General features: G+C 38.3%; 1 protein-coding gene across 1 annotated transcript in view; it reads right to left on the minus strand.

The window, feature by feature from the left end:
• Positions 1 to 7,662, minus strand: part of LOC146560997 (protocadherin-15-like) — a 170,716-nt gene extending 163,054 nt beyond the window's left edge. Inside the window, exon 1 of the mRNA XM_085296662.1 lies at positions 7,486 to 7,662. The gene's annotated coding sequence lies outside the window, so the exon portion shown is untranslated. The remainder of the gene's footprint in view (positions 1 to 7,485) is intronic.
• Positions 7,663 to 13,003: the final 5,341 nt, after the last annotated feature.

Consider the following 13,003-nt stretch of genomic DNA (forward strand, 5'->3'; position numbering starts at 1 on the left):
GGAAAACTGTTGATATAAGTCAAGATGAATCCTTGTTTCCATGTTATTTACACCAGGTTCTGACCCCACCATCCAAATTATGCAGCAGAAAATGTGATTCATCACACCAAGTATCATTTTTTTCAATACTGTATTGTCCAACCTGTTGAGCCTATGTAAATTATAGCCTCAGGTTCCTCTTCTAAGCTCACAGATGTGGCACCTATAACTGATGTGCTCCAAGGTTGACATGTTGCGTGCACAGAGATGCTCTTCTGCATACTTTGGTTGCAACGAGCAGTTGCTTGAATTACTGTTGTCGTCTTATCACCTCAAAGTCTGGATATTCTGCTCTGCTCTCTGACTTCAATGCATACTCTCTCACAAAACTGCCACTCAGTGGAACTGCTATCTAAATTGGGACCTCCTTGTAAACCCTAGAGATGGTTGTGAATAAAAATCCCAGTAGATCAACGGTTTCTGAAAACTCAGCCCATCACGCACCATGTCCAAATTCACTTAAATCACCTTTCTTCCACATTCTGATTATAAAACTAAAGCAGCCATGCTGCCATGTCATTGGTTGGTTGTTCGTTAACAAGGAGTTTAACAGCTGCACCTAGCAAAATAGCTGTGTGCATTTTCAAAACATCATCATTTATATTTGCGAGGTGACTTCGGAGTTCTAATGTCTAAATTCTTTTTTTTTAAGATGTTTCATTGTAAAAAAAACAAAAACCTACATTTCCTCTCCTAAAAGGCTGCTTAAGTGACAAGTCAGCCAACGCACAAAGAAATCCACTCACCTCTGTCACTTCCTCTGACTGCTTCCAATGCTTCAAAGGATTCTGTAATGGCCGCTTTAAAATACAGAGTGCACTCACTTGTACTGAAATAGGTCTTTCATGTGCCAACACAGCTCTGTGGGTAACATTCATGTGACTAAAGGTACTCTTAGGAATTATCAGGATTTCTATAAAGATCTGTCTTAAACTTTAGCCAAATCTTCACCGAGGTTACAAGCAGGAACAAAGAATCTGCTTAAACTAACTGCACATCAATCATTGTATTGTTCTTGCCTAAAGAAAATACACATTTCAAAAATCACCATGTAGGCTGTAGAGAGTAAGCTAACGGACCAGCAAACCTAGAGTCCAATCAGTTGAACAAAATGTGGTGATGTGGTTTGATGCACTCTGCCTTAGAAAGTTAAAATATTATGTTTGTTATCCTCAAGAGGAATCTGCTGACCCAAGCCTTGCATAAAATATAGATGTCAGCACAATTATGAATGTATTGATTTGCATAAAGCAGGATAAGATTACAAGGTAGTCCTAATCTTAAAATGCTAAGCCGACTCCAAAAACATGACACAGACGATAAGTAGGCTAAAATGAGTCAACAAATGAGTAACAGCTATACAAATCCTGTGAGACATTTATGTGTTTATTTTGTGCAAATTATGCAACATACTTACACAGAACGAAAAGCTAACGAACTAATGATACCAATACTGAATTGAAGGGAATACAACTTTGATATGAAACACAGCATGGTGTAAAAATGGCATTTTGTGACAACAGACACTGAGCTGATCAGCGTCCCACCTGCCGATATTACAAAAACTTCAAAAACAGAACTAAATGAACTTATGGACAAAAGAATTATTGAAGAATGAAGGCCCTAATGGGACAGATAGTCTAAGTAATACATTGATTTTTGAAATGTAAATGCCAACAGGTAAGCCTACTATTTTTAGATTTTTAGACTTAACTACTTTATACTTAAATGCAGTCAAACTAGTGGCTTCTTTTTGTGTAATTAATTATGCTCCAGGATATTGAGCAAAGACTCAATAAATTAAGTTGATTAATAAGATAATAAGTTAGCTCTAGCAGTCTCTGTCAGGACTGTGTGAGTCCAAAGTGTGAAAACAGCTAAAAATAATGACTTAATTATGGAAGGCTATTAATTCAGCTTTTTTCCCCCCTTATTAAAGTATCACCAACAGTTGCCTGACCTATGAAAAGTGGGCCTGGTAAGAAAAAAAAAAATTGCATATGCCTTGCAAAACAATGGTGACAAACTCACAGCAGTGGAGTGCCATTAGTTTGTCACCATTTTAGCTTTAGACTCAGAGAATGTAACAGGTACATTGATGATGTATGACCTGGTGCTTTCCCACATTAATAACTAATAAGTAAACGATAAGTGAATCCATAAAAATCAGAACTATGAACAATAGCGCTTGCAGCTAAAATGATTTCTTTGGATTATTGATGGATACTGTTAGAATTTTAGAGTTAATAATGCTGTACCTTTGAAAATATTTATCCTCCATAACTGGGAAACTGGATGAAGTTGAACTCTAGGACGAACTGTAACCCTTAATTACCACCATAATAAGCTAGATAGCAACATTTAACTATTAAATAAAAAATGAATTCAAAAGAATTTTTCACCATTTCAAATTTATGTATCAAAATAATCATTTAATGAACAAATATACAAATATTGCATGCTAGCATGTATTTAATGGTATGTTGAGAAAGAAAAGTCAACAAGAACTACAGAAATATTGAGAGCTAGAGCAATACATCTGTGATGTGATGCAGATGCAGATCTTTTCCTAGCTCACTGACAATTTTCCTTTTGGGGGAGAGCACTTGTTAATTTGTAATGTAATGTTGTACTACCTTTGTTAAAGCTGTCACTCTGTAGAGTGGACAGAGAATTGACATGTTGTACTGATGGACAAAATGTAGATAGATCATGCTCCAAGATCAATATACCAATATTTAAGTAATTCTCTAATGTAAATGGCCAGCATTTATATAGCGCTTTTCTAGTCCATAGGACCCCAAAGCGCTTTACGCTACATTCAGTCATTCACCCATTCACACATGTAAAGAAGAACAAGTGAACTGGCATATAGAACTTGGGGCAAATGTGTAGTTAAATGTATTGGGGATGGTTGTCGCAGTGCTAAAACAGTAAAATGAGGAAAGGCAGATGATATGGAACTTTGATGAGAGAAAAAATATATATCAGCACTCAGGAATTTCATGATTTTATTAAAATATATCCTGTCAAATTACATTGCTACCTCTTGGTGCAGAAATCAGATTACCTGCCAATCACCTGTACTGCACCTGTGTCTTTTGCTCATTTCCATGCTCACTCCAGCGTGTCATACTTCTTCAATGCTAATGGTTTCCATCCACACTCTCTACTCATTTCATTACACCGCAGGTGGTGAAGATGAAATGAAGAGTTTACTACCTCTGATACCTGACACTGAGCTGATGATCTGATAATGGTAGTCTGGCTGTGCCATGCCCACCGTTCCTCACATGGAAATGGAGAAGTTGACAGTAAATCATAACAAAAGCATACAACCCACATTATTTCTTCTTAATCTGCAAAATAACACTGGAAGGCGAAAACACCAGCACAAAGATGAAAAGGAAGAGGAAGGCATGCTACAGTTGCTCCTGTTTCCTCTTCCTCTCCCTCTGCACTCGGACTCAAATCATTTCAGGCATCACTACCCACAGGTCTCTTATCAAATAATATTGAAATGGTTGCCCCGAGGTGTCCATTGTGCATATGAATAAAGTCATATTTGTTGAATGATAAGTAAGTTTATGACAGTAATGCACTGTGGGGAAGATATTCTTTATCCTATGATGAAATCCCATTTTAATAACTCGTGGTGTATTTTCACTTTGTGAAATCTGAGACACAAAAAAAGAGGTTCAGATGTTTTAAAGTGTCACGATTATATCTAGCTACACTTGAATGTGTTCTAACAAATACTCTTTTATAAAAATGGATCACATGACTGCTATATGTAAAAGCTCATATGAAGCCCCATGATCACCTATGTTGCAGTCTCACTGAGCTCAGTAGAGGGCTTTATCACCCCTACAGCTCATTCACTGTTTTGTTTTTCCCCCTTTGGCATACAATTTTACAGTTTCGGTAGATTCTCAAATATGTCATCAGTGTTGCTTCAAACGGCGGTATGCAGCTAATGTTCATGTCAGTTTGACGTGCAGCCCGTAACTTTTTTGCTCACACATTTCCCACAAGACTTTATGAGGTGGTAATATGTCAGTGTTGCGGCTTGATATGTGGAGAGCAATTAATTAAACTTTTAAACAGTTTGAGTCTTTGTAGTTATTAAAATCATTTGTACAAACAGACAGATATGAGTCAATGTCACAGCTTTGGTCCTGCTGCTGGAAATACCCACTTGAGCATGGCATGCCTGGTCATATATATATGTGTGTGTGTGTGTGTGTGTGTGTGATTTATCATCCCCCTAACAGGTTTGAACTTCTCTTTTCAGTAACATTTGCAGAAAATGACTTACATAGCTGCCTTCTGTCAAATAAAGCACATAAGCCTAGGTTTTTGTGACCTATTTTCCAAGATTTACTTCTTCAATAAGAACAAATGGCTATGAGGACCGCAGGCATTAAGACAGTGTTGGCAATGCTCGTCATTAAAAAAAAGACTAAAATTTAAAGTGGTAACAGCATCAACATATAACTAGCATTATATTACATTACACAATTTACAATAAGAAAACACATTAACCCTAAAATTACAGCCGTGACTAAAGGCCCAATATTGTTTCATATGTTAATTTCTCAAGAGCTGCAAAACTGGTGCAGTCTTATTAGTTTCAGCACCGAACACACATTTTTTTTTCTGATGCAACCAACAAGATTAGATCATTAGTCAGTCATGGGAGTATGGCAGCGCTTGTTAATTACTGTTTTATCACACACATACACATACCAATCTGCCTGGTGTGAGCATAATTATAAAAAGGTGAAGTCTAATTGAATTCAAAAAGCTCATACAAAGTGATCTGAGCACAAAGTGCCTTAAGCTGTGTAACTGTGGAATGCTGAGTATTATAATTTAATATTGAATGAGAATGATGAGACAAAGTAAAATGGAAAGCCACCCAGCTGTCTTAAAATTCTTCATTCTTGGAAAAAACAAAGAAGCTACACCAAGTTAAGAGTGACCATGCAGTGGCGGTCTCATTTCGACTGCCACCTGTATGCACTATACCCTACGGGTTCCCCTCATTCTTCATCCTTTGTTATGAACAAGACACTTCATTACTTCTAAGGATAATTCACCACTGCCTAATTTTTCCCCTCTGGTTCACTTCAGTTACCAGAGTATTTTATAACCTCTTTACTTCTTCCTATTAATACTTAAAGAGAAGCTGCCCGGAGCTACCTGTCCTTTATCCTAACAATAAAAATGGTATATACAGTCCTGAAGTCCAAACCAGAGTAAAAGAACTCATTTCTAGCAGTATCCACCAAAGCTTCAGTGCAGAACGAGCTTAATATGTAATTTGTCCATTGAAACTACACGCAGGTTTAATGAAAACCTCGAATACAGTTCAGGGGCTTTATGGGAATTCTACAGCATCTCGTCTTAGTGGCCATTCTGAAAATTGCTGAAATCTAGACAAACTTACAGCTGTTACAGGTACTGCTCCCAACTTTTATACTGCCTGAAACAAATAATGCTTTATGTCGTCTTCTGAAAAAAGGTTTAAAAATTAGAGAAAACTAATCAGCAGTGATGTTGATAATATCAAAGACACTGATAAATGAGACTGTTTCATCAGTTCACTGACTTAAATGGAATATATGATGCAACACATCTTACATATACCACAGAAACAGTTTTACAATACATGAAATATGCAATAAATGCACAACGATATCTATGAAATTACACATTTTTCCTACTCTATGATTGGTTAAGTATACAAAACCGTGTCTAGGGTGCTGGATCTTTCCATTTGCTTTTATACTACTTTCTTTATGGAGCATAACTTGCCTCTCAGGCACCTGATAAACTAATATTTTATAGATCTCCGTCATCCAATCATATATTGTTTGTTAGACATCTTATTGAAAAACAACAGAACAATTGACTTCTGCTGAAAGAAGAGATACAGAGCAAATCAAAAACACATGACCACAAGTTTGCAAGCTCACATAAAGACACTGCATGTCAAAAATGCAGGGCCAGATGTTTCATTATGCATCTGCAGTCCATTGCCTGCCTCAATTTAAACTACCAGTGGATTACAAATAAAACAACAATGCAAAGGCTAGTCTGTGGCATGCACATTTAAAGCAATGAGTACTATAGTTTAAAGCAAACATCTTAACTCAAAGGCCACTTGCTAGCCTTTTCTGGACATTTTAAAAGATTTAATAATAAGACAGTAAACTGTATTGGACAGCACTGCGTCTTCACAGGGAACTTGACTTGTCATAGCAAGAACAGCTCAGGTGTTACTAATAGCAGCAATGAAGTTCACTCCATTTAAGCATCAAAGTAAGCCAAGCCACTGAAGTCACTAAAGGGAGTACAGCTGTCATTTATGTTATCAGTGACAGCTGTTTGTTTGCTGCTGTGAGAGAGGAAGAAGTCCATTTCTAGTCTGAGCAACAAAAATCAACATGAATATAGTTTTAGCACCGAATGTGTTCAAGAATGATCAAAATCAGGGTCTTAAATAATAATTTAATTCAAACTGGCTGAGCAGGCTGTGATGATGCTTTGTGAGAATGGAGTGATTAGGTCTCACAAGTAACTGGACTACAGCCTACAGCCATTTACAATAACATGGACTTGCACTGCTTTATACTTCTACTGTCGTTCATGCATTTTGAAAATTAGCCCTTAAAATGAATAAGTTCTGATAAAAACTGGGATTTTCAAAAAAAGGTTTCTACACTCTTGCATGAGTAGATGCTGGGATCAAGTCAGTGTCTTGTTACATTTCTGTAAAAGACTCGTGTGAGTCACTGAATAGACTGAATGAGTGAATCACGTTTTGAAGCATTATCTCCTGCAGCGCGATAGGCTCCCTCTCACACACTCAGGGGGAAGTTACTGTATGAATATTCATGTAGAATACCGTTATTGATATGCATATGAGGCGAGATTAAAAAAGAAAGAACGGGGGGGAAGTCAGCTAATAGAAAACTGCAGCTGTCCAATTGAGAAACTCCGCGCAATTTAAGTGATTACGGTAATCATACTCATCAACAACTGGATCACTGAAATATTTTTAAAAACACAGCCGCAGTCAGCCAAACTACAGGTCATACCTAACCACAGGCATTAGCTAATGATATATTAGTGAGAGATGCTGCTTTCAGTCAGTGTTTGAAAACTTCACCCTCCGGAGATTAGCGGTACACATCAATGGGCAGTTAAGGTAAACGACTGCGCCTTTCTAATCGATTACTCGCGTCACGTTGGGGAACATCTATAATACAGTTTTAAAAAGAAAGAAATACTAGCAGTGACATAAACACGCTCCTATTTCATGGTAAAAGAAGACCAATGCGCAGTGAAGACACTGTTCTACGCGTGGGGTGCTCCGAGGCAGTGTGGAAATTTAAAATCACAATGACAGTCATCCAAAACATAAAGAGGACGGCTTACCATGTTTCGGCTTAAGAAGTACTCAACAAAAATCCTTCCAGTGCCCGGAAAGGAGCCACCAATGCCGGCTGTCAGTGCAGCTACAGCCTCCCCCTCGCGCGGGCACATCAGCACTGCTGCCCCGATCTCTTTAACCAGTCACAGCAAGGCACAGCAACACTCCACCCGGACCCTAGCCTGGCTCCACCGCGAGATAACTGCCCCCTTTCTGTCTCTCTCTAGTCATGACGTGTGAACCAGGTAATCTTATTACAAGAGGTCATGAAAGGTGAGACCGGCTAAAGCACAGTTGCCCCTCCTCCCACCATATTTACTGGATATGCACCTGGCCAGCTTGGGTCAGTACTCTCTGAAAAAGACTCATCTTCAACAGGATGATAAAGGATGATGCGGAAAAACCTAACTAATTAACAAGCAACAGCAACAAAAAAAAGTCCCCTTATCTTCTCATTAAGGTCAAACTAATCCATAACTTATTACATTGTGAAATGCACAGCCATTCTCTCACATAGCTAACCTGCACTTTCTGAAGGTCAACAAAAGCCATTTACTGTCAGCTGTCGATTATTTCTGAGCGAAATCTATTATTCTGCTCTGTCTGCACCAATTGGTGCTGAGAAATGACACCACTGACTGGAGGCAGTCAGCTATGATTCACCTGTCACTTTGCAACAGTCGCTGGACTTTTCTTCCCTACAGCTTAACCAACAACAAAAAGCCTTCCATCAATATACTCTAATTAGCTACTGTGCCGAATAAGTCACAACTAAAGGTTGCACAGATATTCAATAAAACAGTTTCTACACAAGAGACACTGCTGTGGAGGGGGCGGGGGTCTTGTTCGCAAAGATAATGTCAACAGCGATGAAATTTTAGACAATTCTTCTAAAAATGTGAAATTATCTTTCTCAGACAGCAGATGTAATTTGGTGAGAACAGCTTGTCTCCATTTAGCAGGCGCAGAGAGGCACAATAGAGTCATAACAAAGTCAAATTACATGACAGAAACGAGTATCACAACCATCTAATTAATGAAAATTAAATTTAATACTTTTTAGTCCATGCATGATCACAGTCAAGACAGATGCTCTAAACATTTGAACAGACTGATGAAAATAGTGGACCCTCTAACCTCACAGTCCCATCCATGAGAGAAATAAAAAAAAAAAAGATCAAACCTACACCTGGACACCTGCATCATGTTATCCACTAAAAAAGTGTTGCCACAGTTTTGAAACATCACCAGTATTGTCAGTGAAATTATGTCAAAAATAGGGCTTTAAGAGCTTCCACATTATGAGTTTTACAGAACAGAAAGCATATCCATGCTTGACCTGTGAGAACAGAAAAAAAACTCTCAGCAAACAGGCTCATTTACTAGTATTTTGAAATTGAAACAACTTTAAACTGCATCCTTAATAAATAAATGGAATCAGATGTTCTTCAACCTTTCACAATCACAAGCCTCATTATAATGTTTCTCCTGTAATTTTGTGTGAAACTCATAAGTACCAACCACCTTTTCAAAAGAATGCAGCTTCAGTTCTGCGTTTCATGTTTTCTGATTTTAATCTAAAAGACCCATTTTTAAATGGCACATCAGACCCATTATTAGGATTTAAGATGTGATAAGATTATTACACATGTAGTCAGCTTTTGAAATTCAAAACTGAGTTTAAAAAGCTCTAACTGGCATGTTTCCGTATCAGCATGAAGAGATAATTTGAGTTAAGTCATGACTACCAGCACTCGGCAAATGGACTAAAGTTATGTAGCGCTTTTCTACTCAATTTGGGCACTAAGCGCTTTCTTACTACATGCCTGCATCAGGGGCAACTCAGGGTTCAGCAGCTTGCCCAAGGACACTTTGATATATAGACTAAGAGTAGGGCCAAGGATCTAAACCACAGACCTTCCTATTAGCAGAGGACCTACTTTAGCTCTTGAGCCACAGCCACCTAAAGAAAAGCTTTGAGCAAAAGCTCTCTTATAATCAGGGCCTGCCACAATAACTCCCCTTCTCATCTTTTCTCTGTTGCACCAAAGAAAACAAGGGGGCAGAGTTCAGGCAGGACTGTAGACACTCCTCAGAGAAGCATGATTAAGGGATATTCTGCTCTTGGGAAACGCTCTCGTCTCAACACCCCAGTGAAGTTTTCTTAGTGAGAAATCCCCAAACTGACATCATACATATCCAGGTTTGTGTTTCTATGTGTGTTGTATGTATCATAAATGTGTATGCTTAAGTGGTTATAGTACGTCAGATAATGAGTAAATATCATGCTAACAATGTTTTTATATCTATCTATGAAGGGGCTTGAGTTGGACAAGTAATGCATAATTCATATAATAGTTCCAAAGGTTTCACCATTTGAAACTAATTATGCAGTCCCCCCCCCCCAAAAAAAAGTAAATATATAAATAAATAAATAACCAACCAGGAGCAGTTGAGTTGACTTTGAGGTGTCATGTATTCTTCTGGGAATGCTCAGAGTTGTATCAATGTTTGTGGCTTTTGCCTGTATAGCCGGGGAAGCCTGAGGGTTCCTTTATGAATGGTGCACACTGCTTATTTGTATTCAGTTGAAGTTTCAATCACTAAGCAGGCAAGCCTTCTACAGGGTAATTCCTTTTAGTGATGTTGCATTAATACAACACCTTTAGTCATTTCTTTCAAGCTGAAGAAACTGATTTTGCCAAGCAGATATAGACTGCATAAAATGACAGACAGCGGCGCTTTAATTATTCTCAATGAATGCCTTCTTTTCTCACATAGAGGAGATGCAAGAAAATACTCACTCATTCTTTTTTCCCCTTGTTTTGGGTTGAAGGTGCATTGTTTCCATACTGAATTTTGCCAACATATTAAAATGGATGTTTCCAAACTTGGATAGTTGGTGGGCAAACAATTACCCAAACACCATCTGCAGGATTATTCAGCGCTATCAATTTTGATATTCAAACAGCCATTCGGTTAACATGGAAACATGGAAAGTGCAAGAACTGATGCTTCCTTCGTACTGAGGAGTCAGCTGGTGGGGTGTGTACTTCTTTTCAAGTTATTGAATCACTTGCACAATAAATCATTTAGATAGCAGGCTCAGAGAGTGTGGTCATACTCAAATAAGCAGAAAATGAACACTATTCCTTGGAAGCCCTCTCTCAAAAATCTGTTTGATATTGCCTTACCTATTTAAGTCGTGCTCTTATAGCGTTTTCTGAATAATCTTGTTAAAGAAGCAGCTCCAGTAATGCTATGCACCTTGTAAAAGACAAGAGCATGAAGATATGTGCAGTAGAACAATCCAAGTTTCATCTCGAGTTTTTTTTTTTTTTTTTTTTGTAAACTTGGGACAAATTGAGCAATTCTTCTTGGTAAAGCATCATTTCCCTGGTCTGTGCGTATGCACTCAGCTGTTCAGTCCCTAAATCCTCTCTGCCTGTGAGCTCCCTTTAGGCAATCCCGTGGGAGTTTTTACATGTGCATAGATGTGCACGTGCATCTACAATTCCAGACAGAAACTCCCAAGTGTAAAACAACCGAGGAGCTCAAAATCTTAGTTCTGCATTTTAACAGCAAGTTCACATAAGCAGTGTACATGTTGTTGATTTTAGAGGCTGATGTTACCACTACAATGAGATTGCCAATAAATGAATATTTTCACTTCTTCTTATTTGTAGTGCCTGTACTGCACCAAGTTCCACAGGTGAAAAAGATGAGAAGCCTGTGGTGATGTGTGAAACCATGCGTGAAGAAAGTCTAGGGTATGATAGGGATGGCTCGCTTTTTGAGCACAGGACGGAACACTGACAAATTCTGTCTCTTCCTCTCTCAGTACATTTTCTGGAGCTATGTGAACTGGACTTCATAATGCAGTTCCCAAAAGAGCATCGACCTGCATTTACTAAGCCGCCACCCACACAACTTCAGACACTTTTTTTTTTCCTTGAAACTTTTTAAGTTTTGGGACTTTTCTCTGCACAAGGCCTTCAACCGTGAGTGAGAAGAGTCCTATGCTAGCAATTATTTAGGGGGAAAAAAATAGCACAGTTGAATTTTGAATTAGTGTGCAAGGTTGTTAGCTACACTGTAGTGCCACTGTAGTTGAATCATTGTGGAAATTGTTGGCGCTGTCCATGGTGCTGAAAGAAAGCCTTTAACTATAAGTGTAAAGGAACAAAGCACTTCCACTGTTGAGCTTTCTGCAAACACCTTCATGAGCACATGAATTCGATTGTGAATAGTTTATTATTATGACATAAACTTTTACAGTTAAGGAAGAATTACAGTACAGTTGCAGAATCCATTTAGCAAGTTCTTACTTATACTTGCCAGTCAGCTGAAAGGATCGTGGGTAGTTAGTACAATAGCAGAAATTGCTACAAGATGGAGATACAAACAAACAAACAAACAAACAAACAAACAAACAAAACAAAAAAAAAACAGACAAAGGCACATACTGGCAAACTCACATAATTCAGCTTTGGGCACTTGTTACTATTACTTCTACTCTGGCTTATTTGGACTGCAGGGTTTACACTAGCTGCCACCCAGCCCTCTATAAAAACTGAAATTGGCTGTGTGCAAATGGAAACGCTGAAGGGTGTCTGAGTCAAATAAGTGTCGAGGGACATTCATAGTTTGGCACTGACAGCTTGTGTGATATTGAGAGGTCAGAGCAACTGAGACAGCAGACAAGAAAGAGGGAGGGAGCCACAGGGAGATTGAGAGGTCAGAGAAAGCCAACAGGACATTCTCATTCTCTCTCTCTCTCTCTCTCTCTCCCCGTGTGTGTGTGTGTGTGTGTGTGTGTGTGTGTGTGTGTGTGTGTATATAAAATAAAGAGGTGGGTCAAAAAGCAAGTGAACAAGAAATATATAAAAAAAAAAAGAAAGAAAGAAAGAAACATTATGAGCAAGTGAAAGCAGAAGAGCATGAATATAAATAATACTGCCAAATCTAATACACAAATAATGAAGTGAGGCCAATACTGACACCTCAACTATCTGAAAAAAATGTAATTGCTGTTTCTTTTGTTCTTATTAAGTATATCATTCAGATGTGATTTTAATCAAATTATAAGAGTGGGGGTCGAGCTCAGAGCAAGACAACTAACTCATCAGTGCGGCACAGAATATCCACAGGCTTAACTCTGCACAGGGGGTGGATTTAAAAATAACTGTCACTACTTTGTTCAAAATACCACAGTGGGGCATCTGCTTGCTCTTCACTAAGGTGGGAAATATGCTAAGTCTAAGAATGTAAATTCAAGCTCAAAGTCTGATAAAATTAAACATTTATATGAATTTCCAATAAGTAAATACACTAAAACATATCCACAGTTAGAGGTTCTGAACATACCTGGAATCAGGTAACATTTTGTTGCCTTTTTTCTGAAACGGCTCAGAAATACTTCTTTCCATTGCAAGAAATAATTGTTGGTGTAAAAAAGGCTTTTAGCTGCCTACACTGGATGACACTAAGGAAAACAAAGTCAACCTGTCGAATGCAGCAGTT

The sequence above is a fragment of the Mchenga conophoros genome, linkage group LG13 (genome assembly GCF_057382185.1).
Source record: "Mchenga conophoros isolate Kocher_MC1m ecotype Shallow Benthic linkage group LG13, M_conophoros_male_GT1.1, whole genome shotgun sequence".
In the NCBI taxonomy this organism is placed as follows: Eukaryota; Metazoa; Chordata; class Actinopteri; order Cichliformes; family Cichlidae; genus Mchenga; species Mchenga conophoros.